A 16,319-nucleotide genomic window follows, 5' to 3' on the forward strand; every position below is an offset into this window, starting at 1 on the left:
TTTCACAGTCAAGTTTGGCACGCATCCGAGACCTGGGACTTGTTGATCTATGGCGAAACGTCCACCCGCAGAGCCAGACCTTCACTTACCATTCGGGAGCTCATTAGACCTACGCCAGGTTAGACTACTTCCTGTGCTCTATCCCACTGCTGGCATTAGCTACTGATGCTGATGTTCTCACCGCATCTCTATCTGACCACTCCCCAGTCATGTCCTCTTTCCTACTCCCTCGCGCACAGGTACCACGACGACACTGGCGACTCCGCGACTCACTTTTGCACCAGGCCACCATCACTGACCAATCAAAACTATTATTTCAAATTATTTAACCCTCAATGCAAACCCCGACACCTCACTGGTGACGCAGTGGACCGCCCCAAGGCCGTCTTACGGGGAGAATTCATAGCCATCTCCTCTGCCATTACCAAAGCTCACGCAGCGAGTTGCAGAGCAGGAACAAATGCACCAGCGCACTGGAGCTGCCAGAGCCTGGAGTCAACTCTGCACGGAGCAGAAGCAACTCGCGGCTCTGGACCAGGACAAAGCTGAATACGCGGCCCTTCGCCTACGACAGACCTATTACACAGGAGGCGACAGGTGTGGTCATCTTTTAGCCCATAAGCTATGGGAAATGAGTCAGCGGCAAGGGGTACAGGCCATCAGAACACATGGCGGCGATCTCACCTCTGACGATGTAGCCATAGCAGAAACCTTCCGGGATTTCTACGCCAAGCTATACTCGGGTAACCCACTTGACACACAACACAGCCTTGAGTACTTGGAAGCCACGCAGCTTCCATCTTTAAACCCTGCCCAGGGTGCCCTACTGGATTGGGCTATTGGGTTGGAGGAGGTTATCGCGGCTATCTCGACTCCGACTGGGGAAGTCACCTGGCCCAGATGGCTACTCCGCAGCCTTCTATAAAACCTTTTGCATTCAAGTAGCCCCCATGCTCCGTGACCTCTAACACATTTGCCCAACCGGGAGCGATCCCGGAGGAAATGTTGGAGGCTTCCATTATAGTCTTCCCGAAGCCCGGGAAAGACACCTCTAGCTGCAGCGCGTATAGGCCGATCTCCCTTTTCAACATTGACATTAAGCTCTATACGAGTATTCTCGCGACGAGACTAGCTCCCTATATGCTCCAACAGGTGGAGCCGGACCAGGCGGGCTTTATCTCTCAGCATCAAACAAGCGACAACACGAAGAGAGTGCTTCACCTCATAGAATCAGCGTCTCGTATAGAGAAGGAATGTATGTTGTTGGCTATTGACGCTGAGAAAGCCTTTGACAGAGTTCACTGGCCCTACTTAGAACAAGTCCTGCAACGGTTCGGCTTTGGAGACGTCCCGAGCACCCGTATTCTCAATTGTTATCGCTCGCCTCAGGTCACGGTGCGGGTTAATGGCCAGACGTCCTCCCGCTTCCCCATAGGTAGGGGCACTTGGCAGGGGTGCCCACTCTCCCCCATACTCTTCGCGCTCTATATGGAGCCACTTGTGCGGAGAGTTAGAAACCACCCCCGCATCACAGGGATCAAATTCGGGGGACACACACGCAAGATCAGCCTTTACGCGGACGATATCTTGCTGTCCATCACTGACCCCGCCCAGACTATGTGGGCGCTCTTCCAGGAGCTGCATAACTTTGCGCAAGCCTCTGGGTTCAAGATCAATACAGACAAATCGAATGCCCTTAATATCTCACTGTCTGCACCTAAGCTAGCCCACTTACAAGAAGAGCACCATGTTCAGTGATCCACCACCACGGTCCCTTACTTGGGAATACAACTGGGCCCCACCATTCCAGCCACCACCACAGCTAACTATGACCGGCTCCGCACTCAAATACGCAGGGAGTTGGGTAGATGGAAACATTACCCCCTTTCGTGGTTGGGCAGAATAGCAGCCGTCAAAATGACAATTCTCCCCCAGATCCTCTACCTTTTCCAGACACTCCACTTGCGCCCAACTGCTGGCTGGATTCAGCAGACCCAGTCAGAGCTGTCACATTTCATTGGGCAAGGCCGCAAGCCGCAAGTTCAAGAGGGCAATTGCAGTCCTCCCCCCGGAACAGGGAGGGGTTGGTATACCGGATTTGCAGCTCTACTTTTACGCGGTACAGCTTCGCTACTTGGTAGAATGGTATCGCCTGGAATCTGAAAAACACTGGCTGTTCCAGGATCAGGCGGTTGCAGGCATGCCCCTACAGTGTAGCACCTTCATTCGGAAGAAGCACAGACCTCCCAACCTCTATGCATCTCACATCACAAGCACAATACTGGAGGCCTGGGACCGCACAGCTACCACACATGAGCTGACGACATTTCCCTCCCCTATGACTCCATTGTTTAATAACCCTGACTTTACTCCAGGGTTGGATCCCAAAGCCTTTACAAGCTGGTGCCCTCACCTTGCCGGTCCCTGGGCCATCTATTTGACTTGGAGGGCATCATCCCATTCCCACAACTTAGAGCAGACTATGGCATCCCTGAGACGGACAGAATGCATTATCTACAACTCAGACACTGGGCACTTCAACCACAAATTAAACCCGGAGCTCAGCGCCCCTTAACCCCTTATGAGAAATGGCTGATTTTCCGATCCTCGGATAAAAAATTAATTTCTGACCTGTATAGACACCTTATAGCAGCTTCCACCCATACATATAATGCGGGGAGGGCACGTTGGGAGCAGGAGCTGGGTAGGACTCTCTCCCATAAAGAATAGAGCGGCATATACTACAGGGCCCGACATTCGGCGTACCACGCAGGTCTCACTGAGACACTGACCAAAATTGCCAGCTACTGGTACTATACACCGAAGCGCCTTCACCGCTTCGACCCACACATTAGCGACGGGTGCTGGAGGGAGTGTGGGGAGCTGGGCACTCTGGAGCACCTGCTGTGGGGCTGTCCTCGAATCCAACCATACTGGGCGGCCATTCTCGATGACATAGATTCTCATCTTGACACACAACTCCCATGTTTTCCAGCTTACATCCTCCTAGGGCTACCCAATCCACTGACGTACCCGTTGAAATCCAGGAGAGGTTGTCTCATTGCCATCGCCCTAGGGGCAGCCACTCAGAACTTACTTGCTCATTGGCGCTTCCCACAGGCCCCCCCACACTTGGGCTGGCTACAGAGGCTTTGGATGGTGCTGGGCACACTAGCAGGCAGGAGGGATGATTTTCCAGAGCTATGGCGCCCCTTCTTGACTCTGCTCACCACAGAGTTCAGGGAATTGACATGCCCCTGATATCTAAAGCTCCTCCGACTGGCGGATACACAGATCCCTGAGAAGTGCGACCCCCAGGCGGCCATGGTGATTGGCACAAGGCAGGCATCATTTTCTCCCTTTTATTTCCTATCGTTCTGGTTTGTGGACAGGGGGTGGGGGGTAGGGGAGTAGATAGGGGGGTGTTTTGTTATTAGATTCCCTTCCCCTTTTCTGAGGCTTCCTCCTGTAGACTGCTCCCAGCATTTACTTGGTAATACTTCCATCGCTGACTATGAATGTCTGTATCTCACTGTCTTAAGGAGCAGGAGGTCCTGTTCTTCTTTCTATGTATAAAATCAGTAAAATATTTAAACCATAAAAGAGGAGTGTAAGGAATGTCAGCTACCTATATTTGTCTGCTTAAGGGAAGCTTGTAGGAAGACAGGGGATTTTTTGGTATTGGGGGGGGGGGGGGGGCCTCCTCTGATTTGTCCCTTAGGTTAATAATTTCCCGTGTATCAGGTCCCTCAGGTTTGCGTCTTAATAAAAAAAAAAACTAAAAAAAGCCCTCTATCATGGTGTTTTTGTGTCTTTCTAGCTTGATCACACCCTTTACATCTTTCATTACGATTACATTGCTAAATGATTACTGGAGAGGGGAGTGCTTTGGAATTGCTTGTTTTTATGTTTTTTTGAACTACCGAAGTGGCTCGTTCCAAGTTGCCATTATTTTTAATGTAGGTATAAAGCAAAATACAAAATATTGCAACAAATATCATACAAATAAACACTGAGCAAAGGTCTTTCTGTCAGGGTCTCCTCTCTAAAATATTTTCTTTTAACCCAGATTTTAAAATGCATGCCTGCTTGCAGCACCTAGCTGCCCAAAGGGAGTCGAGAGGGTGGGGAGGAATCGCAGGTCTAGTAAGAAACTTGTAAATTAACCTTCAGTCCTATTTAATAAAGAACTCTGACCACTAGTTCAGTCATCCCCATTATAAACGGATTTCAGAAAGCAAGCATCTGAAAGAGATGGTGCAGTGATGGGTGGGCAGCTACAGTGGGTATAGTCGCCTGGAAATACTATTCTTGGTGAACCAGTAGCAGTATCATCCACCATTACAAGTGCTCCAAACCATAGTTAAACGATATGTAAAATGTAATTCCTTCATGGAACATCAGAAGAACTTTGGTTAAATTAATCTGAACAGTCTCCTTTCATGAGCAAATATGAGCTGCTTTGTCTTCATGTTGGGTTTATGGTGCTATTAGAATTCCTCACTTAAGTGCAAACCTTCCCCAGCTGAGAGAGAATGCAAGTTATGACTTCACTCAACTCATACCTTCTACAACATATGCTCACATGCCCTTCCTTGCAGATTCCACAGAAGAAAGAGCTACAACCACTATTTTACAATTGTAGCATTTGTAGTCGTCGCAAGCTATTATTTGTTGCCAAATTGTGCGCACCCACAGACAGTAATCTTTGATATTAAGTTTATATAAGCAGCCTTAATTCTTTTTCTTTTTTTTAGTAAGATCTGATGTAAACCTAAAAAGAAACCCCCTGCGACTAACATTCTAGTTTCTGTAGTGGCAGCCTAACCTGACATAACTCTAATCAGATCAACAATTTCTGTATCCTTTCTGTGTTCTACCTGTGAGGAAAGCTTTTAGTTTTCTCTCTACATTTCAACCTATATTATTTTAATAATGGTATTGTTAAGTAAATAGTTTTAATTAACTACATAAGAATACACGTTTTCATAGTATTAAGTATTTATTGATGTATAACATAGCACAAGTGGTGTGCCCCTTAAAACTTAAATAGCCGACAAAAAACGTAAAAACTGATTTGCACAAGTTATCTAAACCATGCTTTTGGCTTGGACCTCAAGTGGGCCTAATCTGTTCTCGTGTGCTCCATGGTGACTTGAAACTCTTCTGGGTGAACTTCAGGGTGTAATGAAGGAAAATATTAGGGATAAAAAACTGTTCTGGGTCAGGTGGCAATCCGGATCAATACGCAAGGCATTGATTTACTGACAACCCTCTTGTGGAACTTCAACGGGATGGGCTGTAAGATCAAGAGAGGGTTGTGACCCTGTACCTTTGAAGACATTCCCCGATCTGGCACTCCAATAGGAGACCCACTTGTTGAAGAACACCTGTTTGCTACCTACACAGGGGTAGGTACACCATAATGGCCCACATGGGGTATACGAGGGGCTTCCAGGGGGTAGCAATATTGGTCAAGAAGACACCCCTATCCAGGTGGAGAACAAAGGGGTAGACCAAGATGGCCGCTACGTGACGGGGAAGGGAACATGGGAGAGAGGAAGCAGATCCTTATTATTAATGTGTATGACCCCCTCCCCCCCATCGAGAATTCAGAAAGGGGTGCTGGAGAAACTGGAAACTAGGCCCCATCCTAATAGATTCAATTGGAGAGCTTCACATTTTGTGCAGGGTCTTTAACAAAGTAATGGGCTGGGACCTGGACAGACGCTCGCCCGGCGTGATGAGAATGTGAGCACCCAAAGGACCGACTATACTCATTCCTGTCCAGTCGCTCACGGAACCCTGTCAAGGCTGGACTACGAGTTTGCTCCAGTGTGAGTGAGCTAGCTTGAGTGAGAGAGGCGAACTACCTGGGATTTCAGATCACTCAATGATGCTAATTAAAATGAGGACATGACGACGAGATAAATCAAACTCCGGGAAACTAGACGTGTTGGTCTTAAAAGACAGGGGCACAGCAGAGACCCTAAGAGTTGACACCCAAGTATATTTTGAGGCGCCGGTGACCTGGCTGTTTATTCTCTGAATGTCATAGGAAACTGTTACCAGAGACAGAGCCCAAAACATAAAAGCCATAAAAAAAAAACACAGGGAGGTAACGACTCGACAGCTGGGGAATAATCTTCTACAGCTAGAGCAGACATGGGTGGACAAAAGGAGCACAGCAACCTATATTTTCCTGGGGGTGACCAGACAACGATATCATAATCATGTTACCGGCAGCCCGCCAACACTATATGTGGGTGCAGAAGAAACTGTACGATGCAGGGGATAAGGCAGGCTATCTTCTTACATGGCTGGAAAAAAGAGAAGTGGCGCACTGGGTGATCCAAGTGCTGATAGAGGCAGTGGAAGTGGCGCAGTCAGATAGAGACATTTCCCAAAGGTTTGTGAGGAATTATCAAACTCTCTTTGTGGCTCAGAGGGGCCAAACGGAGCAGAACACTGAGGCATTTCTGGGGGTGGTGCCGGTCCCTGTTTTGGCAGCTAGACAGAGATACCCTGAAGGCAGACATGAGGATGGACGAGTTAGGGGAAGCTGTGGCGAGCATGCAGTCAAACAAGATGCTAGGCACCAATGGCCTCCCTGTGGAATTGTACAAACGACTGGCCTCACTTCTCAATCCACACCTGCTGAACTTGTTTTGCGCAGCCAGGGATGAGGGAAGCTTGCCGCGGGACCTTAACCACACACTCATTGTAGTGATTGGCAAAAAAGTAAACCAAATATATTTATGTTCTTCTACAGACCTATCTCACTATTAAACACAGAAAGCAAGATTTTAGCCAAGATCCTTCGCGGTCCATGCTTACCAAATGGGTTTCATACCTAGACAGACTACACAATTAAACTTTAAATGACTACAGTTATAGCTGAATAACCATAACGCCGATAGAGAGCCTAGAGCACTTGTGTCTCTAGGTGCTGAGAAATAATTTAACTCTATGGACCTTGAAGACATCAGCTGGGAGACAATCATGCTACACCATGAAGAGGCTATCAAAGCCAGACTGAGAATAATCCAATTCAATATCCTACATAGGGCATACAAACACAGCTCCCCTCTATTCAAAATGGGGACAGCTTTGTGTCCAGAAGCTAGTTACAATACATTCAACAATTTTCTCAGAACCAAACTACTAAGCATGCACCAGAGCCAATTTTCATTTAAGTCCGTTAAAGTACCAAGTTTAAGTGTACGTTGTAGTCACTTGGCATTATGTTGGCAGATACATTCTCAAGTAAGGTACTCTTAACTGGCTGGCGGTCAGATAAAATCTCTATTACACGTTATTTTGAGAAAGCAAACAGGTGCAGTAATCACCGTCTGGCACCCTTCCTGAAAAGATCTGGTGGTAAGTGAAGAATAATTATGGTTGGACAGAGTCTGGTCACAAATAAGGCTTGTTAAATGAAGGGACTCCGTTTAGGAGATGTTACCATATATTTTGCCTAAAAATCCAAAACTTTTAAAGTGACATTATTGTTAAGAAATAAAACTGAAAAACACTAAAATTTCTAGGTTATGCTTATCTGCGCAATTCTCACTACCAACGGGCTGATGATGACCTCACACAATGTTACTTGTTACATAATCAATGCCATCCTTGGTGACATCAATTATCACTATTTCGACGCTGGGTGTGAGATGAACTGCGGAAAAGGGCGGGCGCTCCCATATTATATACCCCCTCTATACTGCTAGTACACAATCCTATGCTACCTAATATGAAGGACGGAATCAGCAAAACAATGGCACAAAATCTGAACATACGCACATTCGCAGACCTATACCCGAGGAACACATTTGGATCACCCCCCCAAGTTGCAGAAGAGGGTCAAACAGTGCCTTTTGCTGAAAGTTTCCTATATCATAAACTTCGGGTCGCTTGTCGCTCCCTGCATGACAGCTTCCCAGAACCCCCACTGTCTCTGTCAGTGTTAGAAAATCTGTTAAGCTCACCTTCGTCCCGTAAACTTGCAACACGACTATACACAGAAATGCAAAACATGGCGCCTCTGGTGAAGCCTAGGGCATTACAGGGTTGGAACAATGAGCTCCCCGGTCCACTCACTGAGGCCCAGTGGACGTATTGCTGTCGCCAGCCCACCGAGTTGTCCCCAAATTACAGGCTTCACCTGATACACTTTAAGTTCCTCAATTGATTTATTAGGACACCTATAGGCCTGCACTGAATGGGGTTGCGGGACGATGAAAGCTGTTGGTGCTGTGGGTTTACACCTGCGTCTTTTCTTCATATGGCATGGGATTGTGCCGAAACTCACGCCATTTGGGTCCGCAATCTTTACATTTATCATCCATATTACTGGTGCACCTGTGACCCCCAATCCCTTGCTGGGTTTGCTGAGTTATGTCAAAGACACACCCATTAAGATACGTAAACTGCATGCGCTGCTTCTCCTCTTTGCCAAGCGCCAAATTGCCGTGCACTGGGGGAGGAAGAGGGTGCCGTCCATTAAAGAGTGGATTAGGGACGTCACGTATGGGCACTCCCAACTAACCACATTCTGGGAATTAATGACCCCCCACTTCAAGACCCAGAGACATTTGGGAACCATTCATCACGTAGGCCCGGGAGAGGGAGGGGTCAGATGGGGACACCTTGCTGAATACGGGGTCGATTGATGGGTCGGGGTGAAATATTTTTTTACAATTACCTACCTGCAGTGGCTACGATACGAGGTGATGTCCTGGATTTATGGCCGTTTTCCCCATTTGGTTATTTGTTGATTGATATCGCAATGTGGTGATCACTTACATATTTTTTGTTTATTATTAGTGGAACGGGCACATATTGTACAACACCTGCAATGTTCTGACTGTGCAGCAATACTCCTGAATATGCATCGCTAGCAGGCTGGCTAGTTGATTATTGTGTTTCTTTTTGCTTTTGGAAAATGCAAATAAAAATCATTAAAAAAAAAAATTAGCAGTATTTGGAAAATAAATCTGGAAAAAAGCTAGGAGGGCTGGAATGGAGCAACATAGGGGAAATTTAAGGGGGGCGGGGAGCTGCACATTAAAGAGCAAGAAAACATACATTCCTATTGAGTATTGACAGAAAAAGAAAAATAGCTCCTTGAATGCAAGCAATAAAGTACAACACAAGTCATCTAATGAAAATCATGGTAAAGAAGCTAGGTTTCAAGGGAAGGATAAACGTAAGTAAAGGAAGGAAAGCTGCTGAATAAGAAGCAAGCAAATGATAATAAAAATAGAGTCAACCAACTTTAAGCAATAGCCTGACCCAAAGCACACTGTAAATATTTGTACTGTACACAGTAGGCCTTCCACAACAGACAGTTAAAGGAATCTTAAAGTGAGACCTAAAATTCTAAAAAATAAAAAATAATTGCCAACTTTGATTTTCCGCTATTGGTTATGTGTTTTCTGATTTTATACCCACTAATACCGTTTGCATATGCACACTTTAGAAGGTTGTACAGAATGATTGGCACATGAGGTTGGTCCTTTTCCTGTAAAATGTAGTATGCTACAAGGATACAGAAATTTATTTTTATTCGGTTAAGCATCAATTTGGATAAAACTGGATCAGTGCACTGGGCACACATTGATGTGGTCTACATGATGATGCAGAGCAAAGTGCTGTCGTTTTCAGCAATCAGCCCTAAGCTCCACTTTTCTTGCAGTGGTAAGAGAATATAGCTCACTTCCTAGGGGCCATTAAGCCAATAGGTCAAATTACATGGATCCACTTGGTGTTCTTCTAATAGATAACAGCATGAACATGCAGCAATATGCTGATGATACCCAACTCTACTTGAAAGTATCCTCTGCTTCAGACATTCAATAACTTAAGCATTGCCTGCACATCATCCAAACCAGAATGTTCAGCGCCTACCTAAAACGTAACTCTGCCAAGGCATAATTATTTAGCAAGAAAAACAAACAAAAAACAGCAAACCCTGGCTCAATGACATGAACCTTGACAGCTTCGAAATCAGAATCTCACTGAATGCTAAGTCACTTGGATTTACCCTGGACGCCAACCTCACACTCAATGAACACATTGTCAAAATACATATCACATGTGGATGGTGGTAATGATTCCAGGACCTCCTACACTCCACACCCGTACCCTATAAGGGCATTCTACACGCCAAAGTAAAGTCTCATAAAAAGATAAGCACAATATGATCACACCACCTCCATCATGAGGAACTTCAATGGTTCCCCTTGCCGGCCTGCACCACCTTCCAAACCAGCAGCACAACATACAAAGCCATCAAAACAAGCACCCCGTCTTAAATTGTAGATGAGCTCACCATCTCCTATGGGTTTCGGCACACCCCAGCTAAGACATCATCAGACTGCAGACTAAGAAGTCTAGAAAAAAAAAGAAACAATTCAACAGGTCTTTTCCACTTATGCACCCAGGACCTGGAACAGCATCTCCATATACTTTAGGATCACCCCTGAAGCTGCCTCAATTTAGGAACGAGTTGAAGATACACCTCTTTAAACCATAAAAAAATGTTAAAATATTTACTGGTCTTCCATCACTACATAGAAAGAAAGAAAGACCAGTCATCTGTAGCCATGTAGCCAATGAACCCAACACAAAAGGACCAAAATTACTGCAAGTGCTGCCTGTATAACCTTAGAAACATTCCAATGCAGAGCAGTGGATGTGACCTAGGTATACTCCAATATATAGTTGTCAATACGGATACCCATACAAAAACTATAAACAGAAATAATAGACAAGCATGGGTTACCTGACCCTACCAAAATTTGTATTGTGGGCAGATGCCCCTACATTCAGGGTACTAAGACCGGTATATAGTGATAACTCACATTAACATACAGAAACATTCAAAATACTAGGGGTGGAAGGCAGCAGGAAAAGCTCTATAGTTAATGTGTCACCTGCAATGTGCCAGTCATTATCTTTTGAAATTCGTGGCATTTTAATTAAAAGAAATGTAATCCATACTAATATAATAAAGAGAGAGCCCAAACCTTTGAGGCAGGTAATCTCAGGAACCACAGCACCAATCACAACACCGAATACAGAGTTGGAAAGGGCAGTTGCAGCAGAAGGACATAGGCTATGCAGACGCCCACCATATACATTTACAAGGTAAAAGAACCGTGCCAGCAAAGTAGTCCCTTGTGGGCGTGTCTGCGTTGTGCTGTGGGCGTGTGCTGGGGGCGTGACAAACGCTGGGGGCGTGTGGTACTTTCCGCCCTTCATGCCATGTCTCATATTGTGTGCTAATCCCACCCTGCTCCCTTTAAATACCTCTGCACCCCATAATCATAACCCACCCTTACTCCTTAAAATACCCCAACACCCTTACACACTAACCCATCTTAACCCTATAAATATACCCTGTACCCCAAAACCCAAACCTATCCCTAAACCCTGAAAATACCCCTGTACCCCAAAACCCAAACCTAGCCCTGAACGCTATAAATACCCCTGTACCTCAAAACCCAAACCTACCCCTGAACCCTAAAAATACCACTGTACCCCAAAACCCAAACCTATCCCTGAACCCTAAAATACCCCTGTACCCCAAAACCCAAACCTAGCCCTGACCCCTTAAAATACCTCTGTACCCCAAAACCCAAACCTAGCCCTGAACCCTAAAAATACCCCTGTACCCCAAAACCCATACCTATCCCTAAACCCTAAAACTACCCCTGTACCCCATAACCCAAAACTATATCTGAACCCTTAAAATACCCAAACACCCCAAAACATATACCTCAGTACCCCAAAACATATACCCCTATACCTATACTTACCTTATCCAAACATTTTAAAAAAAAAACATGCTTTTACCATTCATGCATTTACAACGAATTTCGTTGTAAATGTATGCGTGGTAAAAGCATATAAAATGTAATGCCATGCGTTATAATGGTATTGTGGAGTCATGGAACTTTCGTAATGAAAGTATGCGGAGTGATGGTATGCGGAAAGAAAGTTGCGGAATAATGGGTGTTTACCCTCCCCCGGTAAGTACATTTGTGGCACGGCGGCCCACATCTCCAGCAACATACCCATATTTTTTCACCACCCATTTGAAAAATGCACAGGTCTCTCTCATTGATGGCCAGCACCGACATACACTTTTAGACACACATCCCGCCACAAGTTCTAGAATTGAGAACTTTAGAGCTGGGGAGCTACGTTTGAATCTCAGCATCAGCTCAACATCCTGTGATTCCAGGCAAATCGCTTTGTCTCCCCGTGCCTACCACAAATGAATGTGTTCTTCTGTAATGTAAATTGTGCTCATGCCATGTTGTCGAGTTCGCGCTACATAATATTGCAAGGAAAAATAAAGTAAGGAAACTCGAGTTCACACACTACTGAATGCGCACTCTTGAGTGCATCAGCAGTGCACTGTGAATCGGAGCGTTTCACAGGCCTGTCACAGATAAGAAATGCTATCAAAACAAAATCCTACAAAACAATATACTACTGGCCAGCAGCAATTCATACCCGGACAACGTCGGGACGGGCTGCTATATATACTAGCAGCCCGTCCGGCGTTGTCCCGGGCTAGTTTTGGGGTACAGGGGTATTTTAGGGTTCAGGGGTAGGTTTGGGTGTTGGGGTACAGGGTTATTTTTAGGGTTCATGGCTAGGTTTGGGTTTGGGGGTACAGGGTTATTTTTAGGGTTCAGGGCTAGGTTTGGGTTTTGGGGTACAGGGGTAGTTTAAGGGTTATTTTAGGGTTCAGGGGTAGGTTTGGGTTTTGGGGTACAGTGGTATTTTTAGTGTTCAGGGCTAGGTTTGGGTTTTGGGGTACAGGGGTATTTTTAGGGTTCAGGGGTAGGTTTGGGTTTTGAGGTACAGGGGTATTTATAGGGTTCAGGGCTAGGTTTGGGTTTTGGGGTACAGGGGTATTTTTAGGGTTTAGGGATAGGTTTGGGTTTTGGGGTACAGGATATATTTATAGGGTTTAGATGGGTTAGTGTTTAAGGGTGTTGGGGTATTTTAAGGAGTAAGGGTGGGTTATGATTATGGGGTGCAGGGGTATTTAAAGGGAGCAGGGTGGGATCAGCACACAATATGAGACATGGCATGAAGGGGGGAACGTACCACACGCCGACAGCACAACGCAGACACACCCACAAGGGACTACTTTGCTGGCACGGTTCTTTTACCTTGTAAATGTATATGGTGGGCGTTTGCATAGCCTATGTCCTTCTGCTGCAAATGCCCTTTCCAAATATATATATATATATATATATATATATACTGGAACTCGCCAGACGCCGAACAGCGCCACCAACTTGTCATTCAATTGGATAATGACAAATAGCAGAACCCGAATCTGGTGCCAAAACAAAGGTGCCTTTATCCGTGCTTTTTAATGCTCAGCATGCCCGCCATGACGCATTTCGACTGTCTCCACAGTCTTGATCACATGATGTGAAATGCATTGCCACAGGTGAGGTATATATATAGTAAACATAAAAGGCGGACTGTTTGTTACCGCCTACAACTTACATAGGTTTTAACCATGGAAACGAAGGAAAGACTAAGGTACTTCTTTTTCTACCTTTCGCCAAACCATTGAACATATAGTGAGTCAAATATGTCATTCAATACACAATTCATACAATGTATTAAATATGTGCAAAATATCGCAAATGGCATAAATACATATATAAATTAGTAAATATATATATTAAAAAAACACCATTAAAAAGATATCTTCATAAAATTTCATTTGAAACCTTAAGTTTCCAGGTTTTAAAAAACATGTGCAAATATATCCCAAGTGGGACAATTCAAAAATTGCATGTGCAAAACTTGTTTTTATATATACCTGAGGTAGTGACAAGGAGCAGCTGTAAATGCATAGTGCGAAACATAAAAAAGTGCAAAGTGCTAGTAATAAATAATTAAAGTTAAAAGATGCAAAGGAGGAGCCCCTCCATTCAATGATTATATTATTGACCAATATTTACTGACAGGCTAGTTGTGATGGAATGGCCATTAAGCTAATTTAAGATGTAAAGAGGTGGCATCATCTGTCTACTATAGGAGTTCCCTGTATCAGCGAAAATCCTGTATCATTAGTATATAAAGGGATTTACAAGCATGTATAGAGGTCCTCGCTGACATTAAGACCCCCCCGGGGTACGACTGTCCAGCTCTAATATATAACGGGTCTCCAGGACCCGTAGAAGAGCATCTCTGTTGCCGCCCCGTTTCAAAGGCATCACACAATCTATGATGTAATATTGTAGATGTTTTGGATTGCTATCATGGGTACTCTCAAAATGCCGGGCCACCGGATACGACTGATCCTTAGTAGTAATGGCTCTTATGTGTTGCAAGATCCGCTTGTGAGCTGGCAGTCGGGTGCTCCCTACATACCGGAGCTCACAAGGGCATTGCAACACATAAACTGCGAATTCTGTTTTGCAGGTCAGTTGTTTAGTGATCTGTACAGGCGCATCTTTGAAAGGTGTCTGGTATTGTGTTTTATTGCAACCATATTTGCAAGCCTTTCAATTTGGGCATTTCTTAAAGCCTTTTCTTAGAGCCATAAAGGTCTCAGATATATATAAACACACACTGTAGTGTAGCGGTCTAGTCCTTCGCGGGCGCGTGATGACGCGGCACGCCAGGACGAGACCGCAAAGGGGAGTGCGCATGCGCGAGGAACGTGGTGGCATTGTGGAGCGATCGGAGCGCATTGTGAGGCGCCCGGCGCTCTTTCTGTGATTTATAAGTGCATAAATAAATACGAACTTTCACTGAAGTAACCCCAGAGTCTGCCTCTCAATTTAGGTGATTTACCAACATCACAGTGGCGACGAGGAGTGGGATTTCCCACAAGAAGCCTCAACTGCTTCATAGGAAACCTAAGGCACACAGAGGAGCACGGACGCTGGGACACCACTGCACTGTACCAGTTAGGGGACTGAAAGGAAAGAGGCACAAGGGCAGAGAGTCGCAGGAGGAGTGTGGCAGAGGCGCAAGGAGACTAGACGCTCCCACCAAGTGCACCAGGGCCAGGAAAAGAGGCGAACAAACAAAGGAAGCACGGTAGGAGGTTGGATACACCACCACTGAGGCCCTGGCGGAACGGGGAGAGAGAAGAGAAGGGGGAGAAGGAGAACCCCGACTCAACAAGGCACAAGGCGGGGACACAAGCGCGCCAGGCAGCCCTAGAAGTCAAGGAGGGGAACCGGAAGAACAGGCCAGGATGAGCACACAAGCATCTTCCCTTACGGCGCCGATTCCGTTTCTGCCCAAACCAGGTGAACCCCAGATGAAATGGGAAGACTGGAGGGAGTATTTCAAGAACTATATAGAAGCTTTGGAAGACGAGAATGGAGAACCCTTCACCAGTGCGAGGAGAAGAAGGATACTCCTACATAATCTAGGTCCGGAAGGGATAAGAGTGTTCATGAACTTAGTGCCCACGCCTAGACCAGCAGCTGATGATGATGTCTTCCGGCATGCCTTGGAAGATCTAGATAATCATTACCGGCCTGCGGTGTGCGTTTCCATTGATTGTTTTAACTTCCAGCAGAGGAAGCAAGAAGCGGGAGAATCCATTGACGACTACGTCGCGGTGTTGAGAAGGTTGGCAATTACATGCAAGTATGGGACATTACAAGACGGCTTCATAAAGGACCAAATCGTGATGCACACCACCAATAAGACATTGCAGGATAAGTTGTGTGCGCATGGAGAGGCGACGCTAAAAGAAGTAATAGCAATGGTAAAGAAAGCGGAACTGTCGAAGCAATGCGCTGACGCAGCGCAACGGGAGAACACCCAGAGAATCATGGTGAACAAGGTAGATGCAGAGCAGTCAGGACGAAACAGAATGACGCCCGGGAATAATAAAGGAACCAACAGATGGTCGGGAAAGTCAAGTCAAACGTGGAAACAGTCCACGGATAGCAAAGCCATGTGTTACAGGTGCGGAAGTGCGAACCACGCGGCCCAAGATAAGCGTTGCCCAGCTTTTCGGGCGAAATGCATGTTCTGTGGCCTGGTAGGTCATTATGAGAAGGTATGTCGCAGAAAAGGGAAGAAGACGGTCGTGAAGTATGTGGCACAGGACCTGTTAGAAGAAGAAGACGAGGAACAGGAAGAAGAAGACCTGGTGTTGTGCATCGAGGAGCAGGTGCTGGGAATAGAAAACAAGCGCTCGAGTAAACCATGGGCCGACATGCTGATAGGAGGAGTAAAAATCAGGATTGCGATAGACTCAGGATCCCCATACACTATAGTCCAGAGATCGGTATGGGAGGAAGAATTCA

General features: G+C 45.8%; 1 protein-coding gene across 4 annotated transcripts in view; it reads right to left on the minus strand.

The window, feature by feature from the left end:
• LOC147706778 (uncharacterized) overlaps window positions 1–16,319 on the minus strand; it is a 475,050-nt gene that overhangs the window by 420,973 nt on the left and 37,758 nt on the right. Inside the window, exon 1 of one of the 4 annotated variants that reach the window (XM_086925908.1) lies at window positions 10,334–10,376. The exons of the other annotated variants lie outside the window; for them this stretch is intronic. The gene's annotated coding sequence lies outside the window, so the exon portion shown is untranslated. Of the gene's footprint in view, window positions 1–10,333; window positions 10,377–16,319 lie in introns of those variants that run through there. 4 annotated transcript variants of the gene reach the window in all.

Source organism: Lissotriton vulgaris, chromosome 6 (assembly GCF_964263255.1).
Source record: "Lissotriton vulgaris chromosome 6, aLisVul1.2, whole genome shotgun sequence".
NCBI classification, from domain to species: Eukaryota; Metazoa; Chordata; class Amphibia; order Caudata; family Salamandridae; genus Lissotriton; species Lissotriton vulgaris.